This window comes from Scyliorhinus torazame, chromosome 6 (genome assembly GCF_047496885.1).
Source record: "Scyliorhinus torazame isolate Kashiwa2021f chromosome 6, sScyTor2.1, whole genome shotgun sequence".
Lineage (NCBI taxonomy): Eukaryota > Metazoa > Chordata > Chondrichthyes > Carcharhiniformes > Scyliorhinidae > Scyliorhinus > Scyliorhinus torazame.
Genome location: NC_092712.1, coordinates 300,300,200 through 300,320,771, shown reverse-complemented (window position 1 = coordinate 300,320,771; position 20,572 = coordinate 300,300,200).

Below are 20,572 nucleotides of genomic sequence, written 5' to 3'. Positions count from 1 at the left end.
AAGCCCTCAAGACTTTCTTACCCAAGGGTTATCAAATTGCGTAAACCCCTGGGATGAATCTTGTAAAAGTTAAACAGGTAAATTAGTAATGTGTCTTCAGTACTATCTGGAAGATAACAAAACCAATTTTATTCACAGTTTTGATAGAAAGCCTGCCCTAACACCTGTGTCCACAGCCACAGGGCACTGACAACATTAATAAAACAAAACATGTCACCTGAGCCATTAATAGGCTCACATTTAGTGCAGCAAATGTACAACCACCAACCTAACCCAAGTTTCAAGTCAGCTTTTTGAAATGGGAAATAAACTACAACCATTAGTACTTTGCTAGTCGGAGCCCCTGTTGATCAACAAAGGATTGCATGATAACATTTTCCAATTTTGCACAGATATCCTTATTTAATCCCATCACAGGAATGTAATATAATCCTGGAACTCCATTCCTAACAGCACTGTGGATGTTTATAACCTGGAATAGTTCAAGAAGAAGGCACCGCACCACCACTTTCCTAAGGACACTGTAGGATGGACAATGAATGCTAACCTCTCCAGCAGGACCTACATCCCATGAAAGAATTTAAAAAATAAAAGTTAAGTGAGTACAGAACGATGCTTCACCATTTGTAAAAAAAAGTGTTTTGGCGCTGGTAAAATGATTGACATGTGGAACCAATACATGGAATAGTTGTTTGTCTCTTTGCCTATACATATGGAGGCTGTTAGAAACCAGCTCTGCAATATTGGGATATTCAGATGGCACAGCACGAAAACAAGCGTGGCTTCTTTGCTGACCAGGTGATACGTGAATGTGGAGCCGAGGGGAGAACCAGGCGGATCCTCTCGACCCATTGTTAAAGCCACGTAAACCACTGCCAGATATCATTCTACGACCACCCCTAATCCTGGCCTCTGCCCTCATTATAACCAACCCTGAACACTCCTTGTATTCTCCAGCTAACGCTAAAGATCTAAAACTAAATACAATTAATGCAAGAGCAAAATACAGCGGCATGGTGACACAGTGAATAGCACTGCTGCCACACAGCGCCAGGGACCTGGGTTGATTACAGCCTTGGGTCACTGTGCGGAGTCTGCACGTTCTCCCCGTGTCTGCATGGGTTTCCTCCAGGTGCTCCAGTTTCCTCCCACAGTCCAAAGATTTGCAGGTTAGGTGAATTGACCTGCTAAATTGCACCTTAGTGTCCAAAGATGAGCAGGTTAAGTGGGGTTACGGGGATAGGGTGGGGGTTCGAACGGACCCGCCTTTGAGACCCCGATTGGGCGCATTTAGCATTGGTGTCCACAAACGTGCATTGGGGTATTCTCCCAGGCGATTGGGGGCCACTGGGTGGTCAGGCTCTGGGAAGCGTGGTTGCCTGGCACACCTGATGCCTCCCAGAAATCTTGGCACAGCCAGCCTGCCACATGGGCACCCCGGCAGTGCCAGGGTGTCCAGGTGGCACTCTCAAGCTGGAAGGGGCACTGCCAGGGTGTCAGGTTGGCAGTGCCAAGGTGCCCAGGTGGCATCATCCCCGTACCGGGGATCGGGCCTGGTGGTCCCTGCACCAATGAGGTGGGGTGCGGGGGCTCGAATAGGGCAGCACGGTAGCATTGTGGTTAGCACAATTGCTTCACAGCTCCAGGGTCCCAGTTTCGATTCCCCGCTGGATCACTGTCTGTGCGGAGTCTGCACATCCTCCCCGTGTGTGCGTGGGTTTCCTCCGGGTGCTCCGGTTTCCTCCCACAGTCCAAAGATGTGCAGGTTAGGTGGATTGGCCATGATAAATTGCCCTTAGTGTCCAAAATTGCCCTTAGTGTTGGGTGGGGTTACTGGGTTATGGGGATAGGGTGGAGATGTGGACCTTGGGTAGGGTGCTCTTTCCAAGAGCCGGTGCAGACTCGATGGGCCGAATGGCCTCCTTCTGCACTGTAAATTCTATGAATAAATTCTATGAATGCCCACTTATTGGTGAGTTGGGACATTGGGGGCCATGGTGTGGGGGTCTAGAGTTTGGAGCTGCATTTAAAAATGACAGCCCGGTCTCTGCTTGTTAGTGCAGGAAATGGGATTAAGTGCGGCCTCAATAGGGTGTTACCCCCAGAGCCCCGAAATGAAGCAGAGTCCCGTTTAATAGCAGGGTCATTCTCTGCGCTGCAAGTGCCTGGAAACTCCCCGCTAAACGCTTTTGACACAGGACTGTTTCATTTCCGTTAAATCACGCCCGTGATTTCAGGTAGTCACAACAGTTCTGAAGAAAGGTCATTGACCTGAAAGATTAACTTGGTTTCCCTCTTCACAGATTCAGAGTTTCGGCATTAACCTCTAAAACATGCAGCATTTCCAGCATGTGTACGATTCAATTGACAGGCCCCATGTTTTTAAAAGTATAATGTGGCAAAACTTTACAGTGACTTCACAAAAGATATGCCAAGTGTCACAACCAGGCAGCTCAGTGCCAGAAGTGGGTTTTCTACCAGGTAAAGCCCTGCCCCCTTTCCTGTCTTTTGACTTTGAACAGAGGAGGCGAATCATCAAGTGTGGTCCGTCAGAAGTGGCTAATCCACTGCAGCCAGCTACTGGCCCGCATTCTTAATCCTGAATTTAAAATATATCAATGGTTCATTACTGGGAGCTAAAAATATTTCTGTATAAGCTTGAGAAACAGTTGATCCTAATTGGAGCAGCCTGCGATCCCTCACATCCAGGCCTGGCCCCCATGCTGTTGCCTTTTTCCAACTCAAAGCTACCTGCTGCTGTTCCCAGATGATTACAAATAGGATCAGAAAAAAAAATCTCAGAACAAATCCGGAACATCTGCTAGAGAGCTGCTTGTGAAACACTAGCTACGATACTTGATATTTCTTCTGAATCTTTCCACCCAAAATACTCTTAAGCTCAAATTCTATCAGAGACACTTGCCAGCCAAATGCACTGTTAATGGGATGGATTCTCCTGCCCCCCCCTCCGCCGTCAGAACGCCATGGGCGAGCCGCGTACAACGGAGAATGCCATGGACCTCAGGTGGGATTCTCCGGTCGCCAGGCAGACGCGGCTGGAGAATCCTGCCCAATCTGATTGACACCGGTTGGTGAAGTCACAACGAAGACACAGTTCCTTTCTTTGTTCAGACAGATATTGACTTTGTTCAATATCAACGCCGCTCACATACACCCAGTTTCCCAGCTATTGCCTATTTATATAGGCAAATAATCATCACGGTTTGACTTAAAAATGTAATTGACATCAACAAACTTTAAGAATGTAATCGATAAGACATTGTCACTGAAGTCGTCATTTGCTAAAAAGGCTATGCTGTATTGTGATTTACAGGGTCGAACATGTCACAGCAGAACAATATCTGATCACAACACGCTGATTATCAGAACTTATTCCAAATGTTATCTAGGATCACATCACATATGCGGTACAGAAACACACAATTCCATCCAAACAGTCCACGCTGGTACTTATGATCTACTCAAGCCTCCTCCTATCTTTCCTCATTCACACTTATCATTGTAACCATCTATCACCTTCTACCTCATGTGTTTGTCTAGCTTCCCTTTTTATTTACTATTGCTCCAAACACTCCCTGTGCAAGCGAGTTTATTCTCACCACTCTTCGGCTAAGGATGTTTCTTCTGAATTACCTATTCCGGCTTTGGGTCACTGTCGGAGTGGAGACTGCACGTTTGCCCCGTGTCTGCGCGGGTTTCCTCCGGGTGCTCCGGTTTCCGCCCACAAATCCCGAAAGATGTGCTGTTCGGCGAATTGGACATTCTGAATTCTCTCTCTGTGTACCCGAACAGGCGCTGGAGTGTGACGACTAGGGGATTTTCATAGTAATTTTATTGCAGTGTTAATGTAAGCCTACTTGTGACAATAATAAAAAAGAAATATTGGATTTCTTGCTTGCTATCTTATTTTGATGTCCTTTAGTTATGCTGTTCCCCACAAATGGAAAAAAATGGGTTGGATTTTCATGGATTTGGGGAAACACAGTTGGGGTGTAAAAATGGTGGCTAGGACTGGATTCCAGAAATTCCTGACTCCATTCCCATCGCCCCCCAATTTTCACCAGTGTGAGTTAAGGGTACAGGCTAGTGCAGGTCGACAGCTTTGCACTCCTGACCTGGCTGCCGCCATTGCAGCGATAGGTATTTTTGCCATGTTTCATTTTGCATTTTTGGCTAAGAGCCAAGACCTCAGAGAAAGCATTGCTTAATTCACAGCTCTGCCTCTTCGAATAAACATTTAAAAAAAAAAGCATTTTCAATTTTATACACAATTGTATTTTGTGTTTGATATGTACAGTACATGGGATTCTTACATCTTGTTACCTTCTGTCTTGGTGCGCTATCCACCCCATCCCCCCTCTCCCCCCTCCTCCTAGCCCCCCCTTGACATCCCCCCTTGATATCCTCCCTATTCATTCGGGGTGTAATCCCCCTATATTCTGCTCTCCCTTTCCCCCCTCTTATTTCCTTTGTGCTTTCTGCTGTGTCTGCCTTGTGGGTGGGGGGGGGGGGAGGGGTCTTATGCCTCTTCCCCCCTCCCTCTGTGGTTCCCCCAGGTTCCCTCCTCTATTCCCCCCCCCCTCCCCTCCCTGATGTTATGTTAATTGCACCATGTTTATTTACAAAAAATAAGGAGGTTTCACATGTTTGCAGTTTGAGCTACTGATGTGGTCAAGGATTTGGATGATTTACACTTTTATTGAGCTGCAATGAGAGGGTTTTTTTTAAAGAAAGTTGAAAGTTATGAATGACTATCTTTTAAAAGCTTTTTTAACACATCCTATTTTCACTGTAGGGTTCATTGTTTCAAGAGTGTGTAGTGGGTGAACGGCCATGGACGTGCAATAGTTTGACATGGGGGGGATATGAGGAGCCATGAGGGGTGGAAGGGGACATGAGGTGACATAGGTGGGGCATGGGGAGTGTGTGTGGGGGAACGAGGGTGTGAGAGGGGTGAGGGATAGAGGGTTGTCCTTTGTTTTGCTATCAGTATTATGAAGTACCAAAGCACGGAGGCTGGCCTTTTAACCAGTGTACCTTGGCACCTAGCACCACCCGTGGCTGCCTCTGCCATCCGCTATTAGTATCCACCGCCCACCCCCAGGGCAAAATCCCTGTCTTGTTGGCACCTTCTGCCGAGGTGGGCACATTGAGCCGGGAAAGCTCCTGAAACCCACTACCTGCCTCAAAGATGAAAATACAGCCTGATCTCTTTATATCGACTCCATCAAATCATATTTTTCTGAGATTTCTAAAATGTTACCTTGTTAATATGTTTTTGAAGAGGAAAATGATGCAGCCTTTTCTACTGGCTTAGGAGAACCAATCAGATTATCTGCAATTGAAGATAATGAAATCAATCAGATCAGGTAGAGAATGAGACAGACGCTGATCTCAAGCCAAACAATGTAATGTTGTTTTAACCCACTGAGGCGACTGTGTGAATTTGAAGCAGATGCCCGTTAAGATGAGTGGATGGTTTCTGAAAGTAACAATTACCCCGTTTGCTTCTTTAGTGCTTGGGCTGAACAAGTGATTTAACAAATAAACTGCTGGAAGAACAGCTTTTCTAAACCTTTGTTTATCACAAAGGATCTTTCTGAGGTATGCAGTACCCGGTGTTGTTTTATACAAAAGTTTATGTTCTCCAAGATTATTTGCAGGGGTCTATTTGCAATAACTAGGATGCTCCCTGCTGTAAAAATTAGTTTTGTTTCAAGCTTCTTGAAATTGTGCTTGTGGAATTGTTAGGGTTGAGAAAAAAAAATAGGAAGTGACAGAGCGGAAAATGATTGTCGCTAAATTTGAAAAAAATGTGTGCTGAAATTAAATTTTAACTTGTTTACACGTTCATGCCGGAGTTCCTTCTGTTAATTTGCAGAAGCCAAAAGAAAGCTTGCACACCACACCAGCTAAACAACCGGAGAGAAATGCGGACAGTAACTTTAATCACCCCAAAAAAGTATCATATGTTACAGATGGTATTCTGGAGACAGGCAGCCTGGTCTATGTACGAGCGCATAATTACTGCAAATCAGGTTTTCGTGCACCTTACTGGTTATTTATTGATTGCATTGGGTTCCGAGTCTGTATTTTCATATATATTTAACAGGTGGAAAAGGACAAGGGGCATGCAGAGGGCATCATTGCCCAGATTCCTCTTGTGCACTGCCATCATGTGTAGCTCTGGGGGTGGAAGTGCTAATCTGAAACATTCCTCTGACCACTATTTTAATGAGGTGTTAACCCAGGAATTCTGAAATAGCAGACATAGGAATGTGTCGACAAAGGTGTTAGGCAGCTCGCCATTACTATCATGAACAATAATTTCTAGCCTCGCATATCTTATGGTTTTATAAACAGAAGTGGAAGGAATTTAACCCCAGGCAGCTATAATATCCGATAATCCCATTAAGTTCGCTTTCTTTCCCCACCAGGTCTCAATATGAAACTATTCTTTGAATAAATCCCAGAAGGTGGGGGACATCAGGTTCAAATATGCAGGTCAGACTGTGGTGACGTCTTTGGGGCCTGATGGAAATCTTAACTCCAGGCTGCTGAGGGAAACGTCCAGAGATTTCTAGCCAAGCAAAATCAGCCTGGAGGACAATCTATGACCAGAGAAAGCCCATAAAGGTACATTAAAAAAAATTGCTTTCTTTCCTTTCCAACCAGAAGGTGCCGGGGAATCTATCAGGTTCCCACAAGGAAACCTGTTCAACATAAACATTTACCCCGGGCACTTTCTTGACCCATTCTCATTACCTAAGTTAGAAGAAAATTCTGCCAAAGTGCCTTATTGCAAGTAGCATGGAGACAGATAAAATATCATTCTGAAATGCAACTGGATAAGTATTTGAAAAGTAAGAATATGAAGGGGTATTGCAATACAAGCCCTAAGGTGTCCTAGCAAAAATGGAGTTAATAGGAATTAGGTGTGAACACTCTACTGGTTGGAGTCATATCTGGCACAACGGAAGATGGTTGTGGTTGTTGGAGATCAATCAACTCAGTTCCAGGCCATCACTGCAGGAGTTCTTCCTAGGCCCAACCATCTTCAGCTGCTTCATCAATGACCTTCTTTCCATCATAAGGTCAGAAGTGATCATCAGTTCGCTGATCATTGCAGTGTTCTGCACCATTCGCGACTCCTCAGATACTGAAGCAGTCCATGTCCAAATAATAATAATCTTTAGTGTCACAAGTAGGCTTACATTTACACTGCAATGAAGTTACTCTGAAAGCCCCTAGTCGCCACATTCCAGCGCCTGTTCAGGTACACAGAGGAGAATTCAAAATGTCCAAATTATCTAACAGCACGTCTTTTGGGACTTGTGGGAGGAAACCGGAGCACCCAAAGGAATCCCACGCAGACACAGGGAGTACATGCAGACTCCGCACTGTCAGTGACCCAAGCCGGGAATCGAACCTGGAACCCTGGAGCTATGAAACAACAGTGCTGCCCACTGTGCTACCATACTGCCCACAGTAAATGCAGTAAGACCTGAAAAATATCCAGGCTTGGACTGACAAACGGCAAGTAGCATTTATGCCACATAAGTGCCAGGAAATGACCATCTCCAACAAAAGGAAATCTAAACATCGTCCCTTGGGCTAAATCGCTGGCTTTTAAAGCAGACCAAGCAGACCAGCAGCATGGTTCAATTCCCCGAACAGGTGCCGGAATGTGGCGACTAGGGGCTTTTCACAGTAACTTCATTGAAGCCTACTTGTGACAATAAGCGATTTTCATTTCATTTATTCATTGACATTCAATTGCATTACCACCGCTGAATCCACCACTATCAACATCCAGGATCATACCATTGACCTGAAACCAATGGACTATCCATATAATTACTGAGGCTATAAGAGCAGGTTGGAGACTTGGCGCAGGATTCTCCGACCACCTGCCGGGTAGGAAAATCGCCCCCGCCTTCCTCCTAATTCTCCCGCCCCCCAAAAACCAGCCCGGCGTGAGTCGCGTCACCCGCCTCGGAGAATGGCGGGGTCTGGCGCGACTCAATGGGCGCTGGGGCTGCCCGAAATCTCCGGCCCGCGATGGGCCGCAGTCCGACCCGTCTGTTGCCAGTCCCCCTGGCGTAAATTGGAGTAGGTCCCTTACCGGCGGGACCTGGCGGCGCGGGCGGGCTCCGGGGTTCTTGAGGGGGGGGCGCGGGGGGTTCTGGCCCCAGGAGGTGCCCCCACGGTGGCCGGTCCCACGATCGGGGCCCACCGATCCACGGGCGGGCCTGTGCCGTGGGGGCACTCTATCCTTCTGCACCGGAGGCCGTGGTCCTCCGTCATTCCCGGTGCGGGAGCGAATCTCTCTGCGCATGTGCGAGGATGACGCCGGCACATGCTGGCACTCCCGCGCATGCGCCGACTCGCGCCAGCCGGTGGAGGCCCTTCGGCGCCAGTTGGCGTGGCGCCAAACCCCTTTCCCGCCGGCTGGCGGGGGTGCCAACCACTCCAGGGTGGGCCTAGCCCCTGAAGGTGATGAGGATTCCGCACCTTTGGGGCGGCCTGATGCCGGAGTGGTTCACGCCACTCCGTCCCGCCGGGACCCCCCGCCCACCGGGTAGGGGTGAATCCCGCCCTAGGAAAACTACGGTGAATAATCTGCCACCTGGCTCCTCAAAGCCTATCGACAATCTATAGGCACAAGTCAGGAGTGTGATGGAATACTCTGCACTTACCTCGATGAGTGCAACTCTAACAACACTGAAGAAGCTGGACACTATTTGAGATAAAGCAGCCCACTAAATCGGCACCCCATCCACAAGCATTCACTCCCTCGACCACCGACACAGAGTGGCAGCAGTGTGCACCATCTACAAGATGCACTGCAGGAACTCACCAAGGTTCCTTAGACAGCTCCTTCCAAACCCATGACCACTAACATCTCAAAAGACAAGGGCAGCAGTCAACTGGGAACACCCGGGGAGGTGGTGGCATATGGTTTTGTCACTGGACTAGTAATCCAGAGACCCAGGTAGGGGGACCTGGGTTCAAATTCCAACGATGATCATGACACCATTGTCAATTGTTGTAAAAAGCCCATCTGGTTCATTAATGCCATTTAGGGAAGGAAATCTGCCGTCCTTATCTGGTCTGGCCTACAGCAATGTGGTTGACCTCTGAAATGGCTGAGCAAGCCACTCAGTTCAAGGAGTGGGCAATAAATGCTGGCCCAGTCAGCAATGCCCTAAATCCCAAAAGTTCCCCTTCAAACTACTCACCATCCTGCCTTGGAAATATGTCGCTGTTCCTTCACCGTCGCCGGGTCACAATCCTGGAACTCCCTCCCTAGCAGCTCTGTGGGTGTACCTACAACACACGGACTGCAGCGGATCAAGAAAGCAGCTCACCACCACCACCTTCTCAAGGGCAACAAAGGATGGGCAATAAATAATGATAATAATCTTTATTAGTGTCACAAGTGGGCTTACATTAACACGGCAATGAAGTTACTGTGTAAATCCCATAGTCGTCGCACTACGGTGCCTGTTTGGGTACACAGAGGGAGAATTCAGAATGTCCTATTCACCTAACAAGCACGTCTTTCGGGACTTGTGGGTGGAAACTGGAGCACCCGGAGGAAACCCAGGCAGACACAGGGAGAACATGCGGACTCCAATGCTTACATTGCATGAATGAATTTTTAAAAGTGCAGGAAATTTGATTAAAGTAGATCACCCCAGTTACGAAGCGAACACCGGTAAAGGCTGAATCGGTAAAATCAACCTCTTCAAATGGAAGTGCAACTGAGAGGCTGTTGAACATTGCAACATTAAATTCTACACATGCACTAGACATGAGGGGCGTCATTCTCTGCCGGCGGGAGTCTCCGTTTTGCCGGCGCCGGGGGGTTTCCCGACGGCGTGGGGCTGCCCCACAATGGGAAACCCCATTGACCGGCCGGTGTTACGGAGACTCCCGCCGGCCGGTCGGGGCAGAAATGTGGCGGGGCGGGTAGGAGAATTTCGCCCGTGGTAAAAAGTGATAGAAGCACCAAAGATGAATACATAGCCCCACTTGAACCAGTGTCATAGATTATGGAGACAGATTATTAATGCCTTTTGCTTTGATTTTACCCTACCTATGTCGGGAAAGGAACATGATTGATTCACCTTCAAATCATACCCTTGAATTCATTTCCTCAACCCCAACTTCATTCAATCTAATCACAACTGTAACTTCTCACACTGATACAGATCAGCCTCTAAGATGTCTCACTCTCGGCCCTACTAACACACATGGAGCTGTTTTCTTACAAATTATGTGAAAACTACTTTAATGTTATCTCTTATCAGTTATTTTGAAATGCATGCTTTACTTTCACATACTTTGGATGCAATGAATTCTGTCTCAACAAGTGCTTAGATGAAGATACTTTGTTGTCCAATTATTATTAATAATAACAAAAATGTTTCTAACTATAAAAATGCTAAATTACTGATAACAGGCCAAGATCTTTTGTGCAACTAGAAACCTGGAGCAGTAACATGTATTTTTACTTTGAAATTACTTATCCTGATGTAGAAACTGACCTTAACCAAACAACTATATCAGAAGATTTGCCTCTGGGAAAGCAACTGTAAATCTAAAAGAAAATATTGCCAGGGTTTTATATCATCATATACTTATAATAACAATGGAGTCCAAATATTTAACCCATAGCAACGATGAGATTAAGTTACATGTTGCTTCAGAAATGGCATTTGTGGAACAATTTAGCAATAGCTCCCAGGCTTTTTAAAAAGGAGGGAAGAAAACCACATCAGATTCATGAGAGCTTCCCGAGTTTGATATTTTAAATTTATCTTTTGTATCTTATTTTCAACTTTAACTGCTGCTCACCATAGCCTTTCTGACTCCTACTTCAGGAAGGTTAGGACCGCAAATTGTTTCACAGTTATAGAATCCATCCGTACAATGCTGAAGGAGGCCATTCGGCCCATCGAGTCTGCACCAACCCTCTGAAAGAGCACCCTACCTAGGCCCACTTCCCCGCAATCCCACCTAAACTTTTCTTTCTCTTTCAATAATCTTTATTGTCACAAGTAGGCTTGCATTAACACTGCAATGAAGTTACTGTGAAAATACCCTAGTGGCCACATTCCGGCGCCTGTTCGGGTACACTGAGGGAGAATTCAGAATGTCCAATTTACCTAACCTGCATGTCTTTCGGGACTTGTGAGAGGAAACTGGAGCACCCGGAGAAAACCCGTCCAGATTCCGCACAAACAGTGACCCAAAGCCGGGACTCGAACCTGGGACACTGGCGCTGTGAAGCAACAGTGGTAACCTCCGCATGTGTTTTGGACACAACGAGGCAATTTAGCATGGCCAATCCACCTAACCTGCAAATCTTTGGACTGTGGGAGGAAACTGGAGCACCAGGAGGAAACCCACACAGACATGGGGAGAAAATCACCACACAGACGGACAGTCACCCATGCCCAGAATTGAAACCGGTCCCAGGCGCTGTGAGGCAGCAGTGCTAACCACTGTGCCACCATACACAGTTCTGTGAACAGTCTGGAACTGGCAGGGGTGCCAACCTGCAAAGTTGGCAGGAAACTTGGCACATGACTTTACTTCACAATCCCACTATGCCACTGGGGAAATTGGATACGACTTCTCCTCAAACACACATCATCCTTCCTCCCCTTTCCATCTCTACATGGAACTAGCACCAGCTGCTATTTCATGGTAATATAGACATATATTCTTTCACTGGAGTGCCAGAAATTGGAGCAAATATTTCTTCTCCACAAGTATTTTGGTTGTGAATTTATCCTTCCTCGCACAAGAATGCCTGGGAAACCAGAGCTACTGACAGGAGACAAGAAATTCTATGGACAAAGGTGCGAGCCAAGTGGCAGAAGTCAAGTCATTTTGCAAATTTAACATGATTTTTAAAACACATCTAATTTTTTGTGGCACAGCCATCATTTATTTTCTCTGAATCTAAAGAAAGAGAGACTTGCATTCTTAAGGTGATTTTCATAATCACCAGGCATCTCAAAGTGCCTTGCAGCCAATGAAGTACCAAAAAAATATGCAGGCCTCTGTTGTCATGTAGGAAATACTGCAGCCAATTTGTGCACAGCAAGCTCCCACAAACAGCAATGTGATAATGGGCAAGTAATCTGTTTTTGGGGGGTTTTGGTTGAGGGAATGGCCGAGACACCCGGGATAGCTTCCCTACTCTTGTTTTGAAAGAGTGTCATGGTATCCTTTACATCTTGAGCAAGCAGATGGTGCCTCAGTTTAACTATCTTATCAAAAACGCAGCACCTCCACCAGTGTGGCACTCCCTCTGTACTGCATGGGAGCATCGGCCTTTGATCCCATGAACCATTTCAACTTTCAACTGAACCATAGCTGACACAATGACCTCAATGGGAAAGCATATAGAGGTGAAAATGGCAAATGACAGTAGTTCAAAACAGCCTGTTCTACACCATAGCCAATTTTCTTTATAAAAAAGCAAGAACGCAAAGATCGGCGTTTAAATTGCTATATGCCCATTGTGAATGACCACCATTACGAATATATGAATGAGCGAAATAGGAGCAGAGGCAGGCCATTTGCCCCTTGAGCCTGCTCCGCCATTCAATAAGATCATGGCCGATCTGCCAGTGTTGAGTTCCATATTCCCCCCAAAAAAATCCATTGATCAATTTCATCTCCAATGTTTACTTTGGTTTGAAAAAGGAAAAGAATAGAGAAAAACAGAATAATCAGACACAAGCAAAAAAAAATTTAACAAATGCCTAGCATCTGGGGAGTGAACAAAAAAAGATGTCTGGTGCAATCTGCCACTGCAGCTGACATGTATGCAAATTGTGGACCAAGCAGATTCACTTGTGTACAAATGCTTCCGAAACGCTAACAAAATTAAAGAAGCGTTGGTACAGATCATGGCTGGACCAGCTCTTGGCCAGTGCAAATGTTGCCCTGAAATGTCACATACATTGTGAAACTTGGCAGAAGATGAACCAAATGCATTTCTGTGTCAGCCTGGATTAAGTGTATTTCCCATTTAATTTTTTCCAACTGTGGACCGAACTGGGTGAGAATTCTTTTAATCCCGACCTGTAAAGTGAGAAATGAAATTAGTCAATCCAGCAAATTCGTAAACATGTTTTTTTAGTACAAAAATAGAGAAAACCTGTGCAGCCATATTTATAACTTGCCACACCTAGCAACCAGAGCAATCTTATTCCCATTGTTAATTATAATTAAGACGAACGAAAATTCTCCACCGTCTTTGTATAGCACAGAGTGAAGAATTATTTTTCAAACTGATTTTTTTTCTATTTCCGTTGGGGAAGAGGACAAAAATATTTGTATTGTGAGTAATTGAGGATGTACCTAAATTATTCCAATTCCCAACGAATACTGTTTGTTTTTTAAGTGCACCATTTCTTTCTGTTTTCGATCGAAGACAGTGATATTTGATGAGAAACGAGCACTGCTCCGAGATTTTACATCTGTTAATGTATCAAATCTGCCACTGCAGCTGACATGTATGCAAATTGTGGACCAAGCAGATTCACTTGTGTACAAATGCTTCCAAAACATTGAAAATTAGGTTCAGTATTGAGTGGGAGAGGGGGAGGTATATAGGTAGTGGTGTCATCTCTGGACTAATAATCCAGATACTTGTGATAATGCTCTGAAGTCCCGGGTTTGAAGCCCGCCACGGCAGATAGCAAAATTTGTCATTCGATAAAAATCTGGAATCAAAAGCCTAATGATGAGCATGAAACCATTGTCGATTGTCACAAAACCCATCTGGTTCACTAATGTCCTTTCGGGCAGGAAATCTGCCATCCTTACCTGGTCTGGCCCACAGGTGACTCCAGACCCACAGGAATGTGGTTGACTCTTAAATGGCCTAGCAAACCACTCAGTTCAAGGGCAATTAGGGATGGCAACAAATGCCGGCCCAACCAGCGAAACCCACATCCCCTGAACGAATAAAAAAATAGAAAAAAGATCGGGAGAAATCAAGAAACAAGATGGTAGGATTTGAAGTCTCAAGTAATCTTCATCCATTTCTCATTCTTAATAATGGATATAATTTGTAGATTTGGTGTACACAAAATATTGGGGAAACATATCGAGTCCACTTGGAAAGATATTCTCAGGATAAAGTGTATAATTTAAAGAACAAACTCAATTTGTAACCTGGCTAATTTGATCCAAGGTTTGACATTGCCTTGTTATGACTGATTTGAAGTACAGAGGTAGTGTGAAAAATTGCACGTATCAATAGATATAACTTTCATATCTGACAGGAGTCTACAATCTTCACCTTATCTAAACAAATGTTTATTCTCCAGTTTATCACTTTGTACACCTGTGTGTGAGAAATATAGTGATAGTGCTGGGTTTATTTCTCTGCTATCACACTTTTCCATATCAGCAACTTTGTAAATGTTTCAAATACGGTATCAGTTATTAAAAAGCAAAAACTTATTAATTCAAACAGATTACATCAGCTTTTGTTGGTATATTAGGCGGTGGCTCAGTAGGAGTAAAAAAAACTCTGTACCCTTTAACATTCATTTTTAACTAATGTATGTATTTGCCTCCAAGGGACATCCTATGTTGAGTATGGTGCAAAATTGTGAGCTGGGTTACTGGCAACTTCAGCAAGGGATATCCGAGACAAATTCCAGTGGTAAGATATGAAGCACGGTAGCACAGTGGCTAGCACTGTTGCATCACAGCACCAAGGTCCCCGGTTCAATTCCCGGCTTGGGTCACTATCTGTGCGGAGTCTGCAAGTTCTCCCCGTTTCTGCGTGGGTTTCCTCCGGGTGCTCCAGTTTCCTCCTACCAGTCCCGAAAGACGTGCTTGTTAGGTGAATTGGACATTCTGAATTCTCCCTCTGTGTACCCAAGCAGGCACTGGAGTGTGGCGACGAGGGGATTTTCACAGTAACTTCATTGCAGTGTTAATGTAAGCCTACTTGTGACAATAATAAAGATTATTATAAAATGTGGCCAGGTCCATACAAAATTACTAGAAGAGAGCCAATTATAAAAAGGAAGCCCATCCAAGAGGAACTCAGGAAGCAGAAAAATTTGCAACAGTGGACATAAATTCATTACTAGAATGCTAGTCTATCTCCGATGGTATCACGCTACTTATGATTTGAACGTATAGCACTGATTGTGTGAGGCTTGCACATGGCACAAATGTACATATTTATTTTAGTGATTTTTATGTAAAATGCTATGTTTTGCATTGCAATCTATTTTCTGCCTCTAATACAGCATAGTTAGTGCTTTGCTTCGAGCAGAGTTTTCCCTTTTGCATTCCATAATGAGGGGAGGCAAATGGTGCAAAATATGCTCCACATGCAGATTTCCCCAAAATAGAATAGAACAAATTCCCAGAGCAATTAAAACTATGTTCCATCTGCTCTTTGAAAAGAAAAAACATTGCAGAATCTGGCATTGTTCACATTACGAAAATAATGACCGAGAGTTACATGGTCAAGTTGTACCTTGAGACATCATTCACTGTGTGTCACTTATCCTTGGTGTAGTTTAGTGGCACTGTCTGAAAATAATAACAATCTTTATTAGTGTCACAAGTAGGTTTACATTAAAACTGAAATGAAGTTACTGCGAAAATCGCCGAGTCGCCACACTCTGGCAACTGCTCAGGTACAGAGAGGGAGAATTCAGAATGTCCAATTCACCTAACAAACGCATCTTTTGGGACTTGTGGGAGGAAACCGGAGCACCCGGAGGAAACCTACACAGTCATGGGGAGAACATGCGGACTCCGCACAGACAGTGACCCAAGCCGAGAATTGAACCCGGGTCCCTGGCGCTGTGAAGCAACAATGGTAACCGCTGTACTACTGTGCAGCCCTGCTAAATGCTCACTATGTTTCAGACTCAATAAATAAGCAACATCTGCATTAAGCTGCAGATTTACAAAGTCATGTGTCTATAGTGGGTTCTCTTTTTAGACCTTCTGCTGGTGTTGTGACAGCCACCAACCAGCTCCTCTGATCTCTCTATTTCTAATAGTTCATGCACTGGCTATGTGACCAATCAATGAAGCTGTTGCATGTGACTCAGGTGCAGGTGAGATGAAAAGTGTTCCACAGAAACGCAAATTCAACACATCCATCGATACCTCCCAGCAATTTACCAACATAATGTAATCAACTAATGAGTGAAAATCTCTGGAGGCAATATACAATTGGTCTGATAAACAAAAGCAAAAATAATTTCTCATGGAAACCTGCTCTCATGTCCTCAGTCCGCCAACTATCATATATTTGAGATTGTTAGGTACATGTTTACTTAATGACACACCCACATCTCGTAGTTTGTGTGCCATTAACACACCTCATTGTATTACACAGACAATGTTCTGTTTATATAAAACAACCGGAGAGTAGCTAATTTACAAGTGAAAGGTTTTCCATGTGATTTTCTTTCCATTAATTGATACAGACTTGTGATCTGGGACTGTATTCTCCGGTTCCCCAGCCGTGTGTGTCTCAGCAGCGGTCCGTTCGCTGACAACGGGATTCTATACTCTCACCAGTTTTCAATGGGATTTCCCATTGAAGCCACCCCATGCTGCCGGGAAACCCACGGGTGGGATGCGTGCCGGCGGGAAAAGTGAATCGCAAGGGCCAGCAGATTCCGGCCCTGTTGTCAACACAACAGATATTCCTGCACAAACACTAATTGCGTGGCGATAGAATACACACTTTTTTCTTTATTCTTTCATGGGATGTGGCCATCGTTGGCAAGGCCACTATTTGTTGCCCAACCCCAATTGCCCTTGAACTGAGTGACTTGCTCGGCCATATCAGAGGGAAGTTGAAAGAACCAACCACATTGTAGTGAATCTGGAGTTCCATGTAGGCCAGACCAGGTAAGAATGGCAGATTCCTCTCTCTGAAGGACATTAGTGAACAAGATGGGTTTTTACATCAACCGATGGTAGTTGCCATGGTCCCCGTTTCTGAGACCAGCCTTTTATTTTCAAACGTATTCATTGAATTTGAATTCCATCAGCTGGCGTAGTGGGACGTAGCCCATGTCACCAAAACATTAACCTGCGCCTCTGAATTACAAGTCTTCTGTCTCCACCATCTCCCCCGGTTGACCAGTACAATGTATTGTGATTGATAATCATGAACCCGACTCCAAACATTGGTGCTTCTCTTACATGTAGGCTGGATAATTTTAAAATTCTCAAGATAGGCAAACATTCTTTCGCAAGAAATGTCAATTCCATAGATTCTGCAAAAACTTTAAAAATCAGCTATTTCATTTTGATATTATCTTTTTCTCTTGATCTTGCAAATTTAAAATGAGAACGTAAAATTGGCAATTACTTAGCAAAGCAAGGACTAGAAGGCCAGATGACCCCTGAACTCATGCCGATTTTCTACGTCAACTATACTTTCTAGCCCTCCCTGGTTCCCTTAGTGCACAAAAAATCTATCAATCGCAGTCTTGAATCAATTCAATGACTGATCACCCACAGCCGTCAGTGGTAGAGAATTCTTAAGATTTACAACTCTCAGGTTGAAGAAATGTCTCCTCATCTCAGTCATCCCTTATCCAGAGTCTGTGATGCATAGTGCTGAATTCTCCAGCTGGACAAACAGACACTCAGCATCGACCCTGCCAAGGCCTCTAAGAATTGTCGTCATTTCCATGAGATCACCTCTCTTTCTTCTGAACTTCAGGGAATATGGCACCATTCTGCTTAATCTCTCAGTCCAAGAATCAATTTTGTGAACCTTTGTTGCACTCCTTGTAAGGCAGTTATATCCTTCCTTCAATAAGGAGGCTATACCTGTACAAAGTACTCCAGGTGTGCTCTCACCAAAGTCCTTTATAATTGCATCAAGGCTTCCTTACTCTTTTACTCCAACCTGCTTCCACGAAAAACTAACATACTCCACCATTTGCCCACCTTATTGCTTGCTGGACCTGCATGTTAAATTGTTGAGGTTTGTGTAAAAGGACACATAAATTTCTCTGCATACCAATGTTTATCAATCTTATATTACTTTCCCATGCTTCCTCCCAAAGTGGCTGATTTCACATTTCTGCATGTGCCATCTACTTGCCCATTCATTTGATCTGTCAGTCAATCTGTCTACATCTGTTTGCCGTCCCTTTGCGTACTCCACACAGTTTTCTTTCCCAACCTGGTTTTGTAATGTCAACAAACTTGGATACATTATGCTCAGTACCCTCATCTAAGTCATTGATATAGATTGCAAATAGCTGAGGCCCAATCACTGACCACTGTGGATTTCCACTAGTTAAAACCTCTCAACGCAAAGATGGCACATTGATTTCTACTCTCCATTTTCTCACTGTTAATCAAACCTTATGCCATCCTAATATATTACCTTCTGTCCTATGAGTCCTAATTTTGTGTAACAATTTTTTGTGGGGTAGATTATAAAATGAATTTTGAAATCCAAAAAACCCACATCCATTGGATCCCCTTATCTAACCTGCCAATTATACCATTGAAAATTTCCTTTCATAAAATCATATTAATTCAGCTTAATCACATTGCGTTTCTCTATGTCCCTAACAATAGCTTTTAATATATTCCCTCCTACTGATATCATATTATCAGATAATGTCAGTTCTCTGTTTATCCTCTCCCTCCTTCCTTGAACAGAGGGATTACATTTGCTAACTTCCAATCTCAGATCTAGGGGATTCTGGAAGATCAAAACCAATGCATCCACTGTCTCTCAAGCCATTTCTTTTAAAACCTTGGGTCATGTCGATGCGATTTGTTGGCTTTTAGTTTAATTAATTTCTTCAGTATTCCACTGAAGCAGCCCGTGCCCATCTGCAGCAACACCTGGACAACATCCAGGCTTAGCTGATAAGTGACAAGTAACATTCACACCACATTATTGCCAGGTAATGACCAAAGCGTGTAATGAGGCAGTGGGGAAGGGAACACTAACAAAGGAGAGTACTTGCAGGCACGGAGATGGGTTGAAGTGTGTATACTTCAACGCAAGAAGCATCAGGAATAAGGTGGGTGAACTTAAGGCATGGATCGGTACTTGGGACTACGATGTGGTGGCCATCACGGAAACTTGGATAGAAGAGGGACAGAAATGGTTGTTGGAGGTCCCTGGTTATAGATGTTTCAATAAGATTAGGGAGGGTGGTAAAAGAGGTGGGTGGGGGTGGCATTGTTAATTAGAGATAGTATAACAGCTGCAGAAAGGCAGTTCGAGGAGTATCACCCTACTGAGGTAGTATGGGTTGAAGTCAGAAATAGGAAAGGAGCAGTCACCTTGTTAGGAGTTTTCTATTGGCCCCCCAATAGTAGCAGAGATGTGGAGGAACAGATTGGGAAACAGGGGCGTCATTCTCCGACCCCCCGCCGGGTCGGAGAATGGCCGTTGGCCGCCGTGAATCCCGCCCCCGCCGAAGTCTCAGGTACCGGAGATTGGGCGGGGGCGGGAATCGGGCCGCGCCGGTTGGCGGGGCCCCCCGCTCAATTCTCCGGCCTGGATGGGCCGAAGTCCCGCCCAGAAATTGCCTGTCCCGCCGGCGTAAATCAAAGCTGGTATTTACCGGCGGGACCAGGCGGCGCGATCTGACCCCGGGGGTGCCCCCACGGTGGCCTGGCCCGCGATCGGGGCCCACCGATCCGCGGGCGGGCCTGTGCCGTGGGGGCACTCTTTCCCTTCCGCCTCCGCCACGGTCTCCACCATGGCGGAGGCGGAAGAGACTCTCCCCACTGCACATGCGCGGGAAACTGTCGGCGGCCGCTGACGCTCCCGCGCATGCGCCGCATTTCCGCGCCAGCTGGCGGGGCACCAAACGCCATTTCCGCCAGCTGGCGGGGCGGAAATCCCTCCGGCGCCGGCCTAGCCCCTCAATGTTGGGGCTCGGCCCCCAAAGATGCGGAGCATTCCGCACCTTTGGGCCGGCGCGATGCCCGTCTGATTGGCGCCGTTTTTGGCGCCAGTCGGCGGACATCGCGCCGTTGGGGGAGAATTTCGCCCATGATTTTGGAAAGGTGCAGAAGTCGCAGGGTAGTAGTCATGGGTGACTTTAACTTCCCAAATATTGAGTGGAAACTCTTTAGATCAAATAGTTTGGATGGGGTGGTGTTTGTGCAGTGTGTCCAGGAAGCTTTTCTAACACAGCATGTAGATTGTCCGACCAGAGGAGGGGCAATATTGGATTTAGTACTTGGTAATGAACCAGGGCAAGTGATAGATTTGTTAGTGCGGGAGCATTTTGGAGATAGTGACCACAATTCTGTGACTTTCACTTTAGTAATGGAGAGGGATAGGTGCGTGCAACAGGGCAAGGTTTACAATTGGGGGAAGGGTAAATACGATGTTGTCAGTCAAGAATTGAAGTGCATAAGTTGGGAACATAGGCTGTCAGGGAAGGACACAAGTAAATGTGGAACTTGTTCAAGGAACAGGTACTGCGTGTCCTTGATATGTATGTCCCTGTCAGGCAGGGAAGAGATGGTCGAGTGA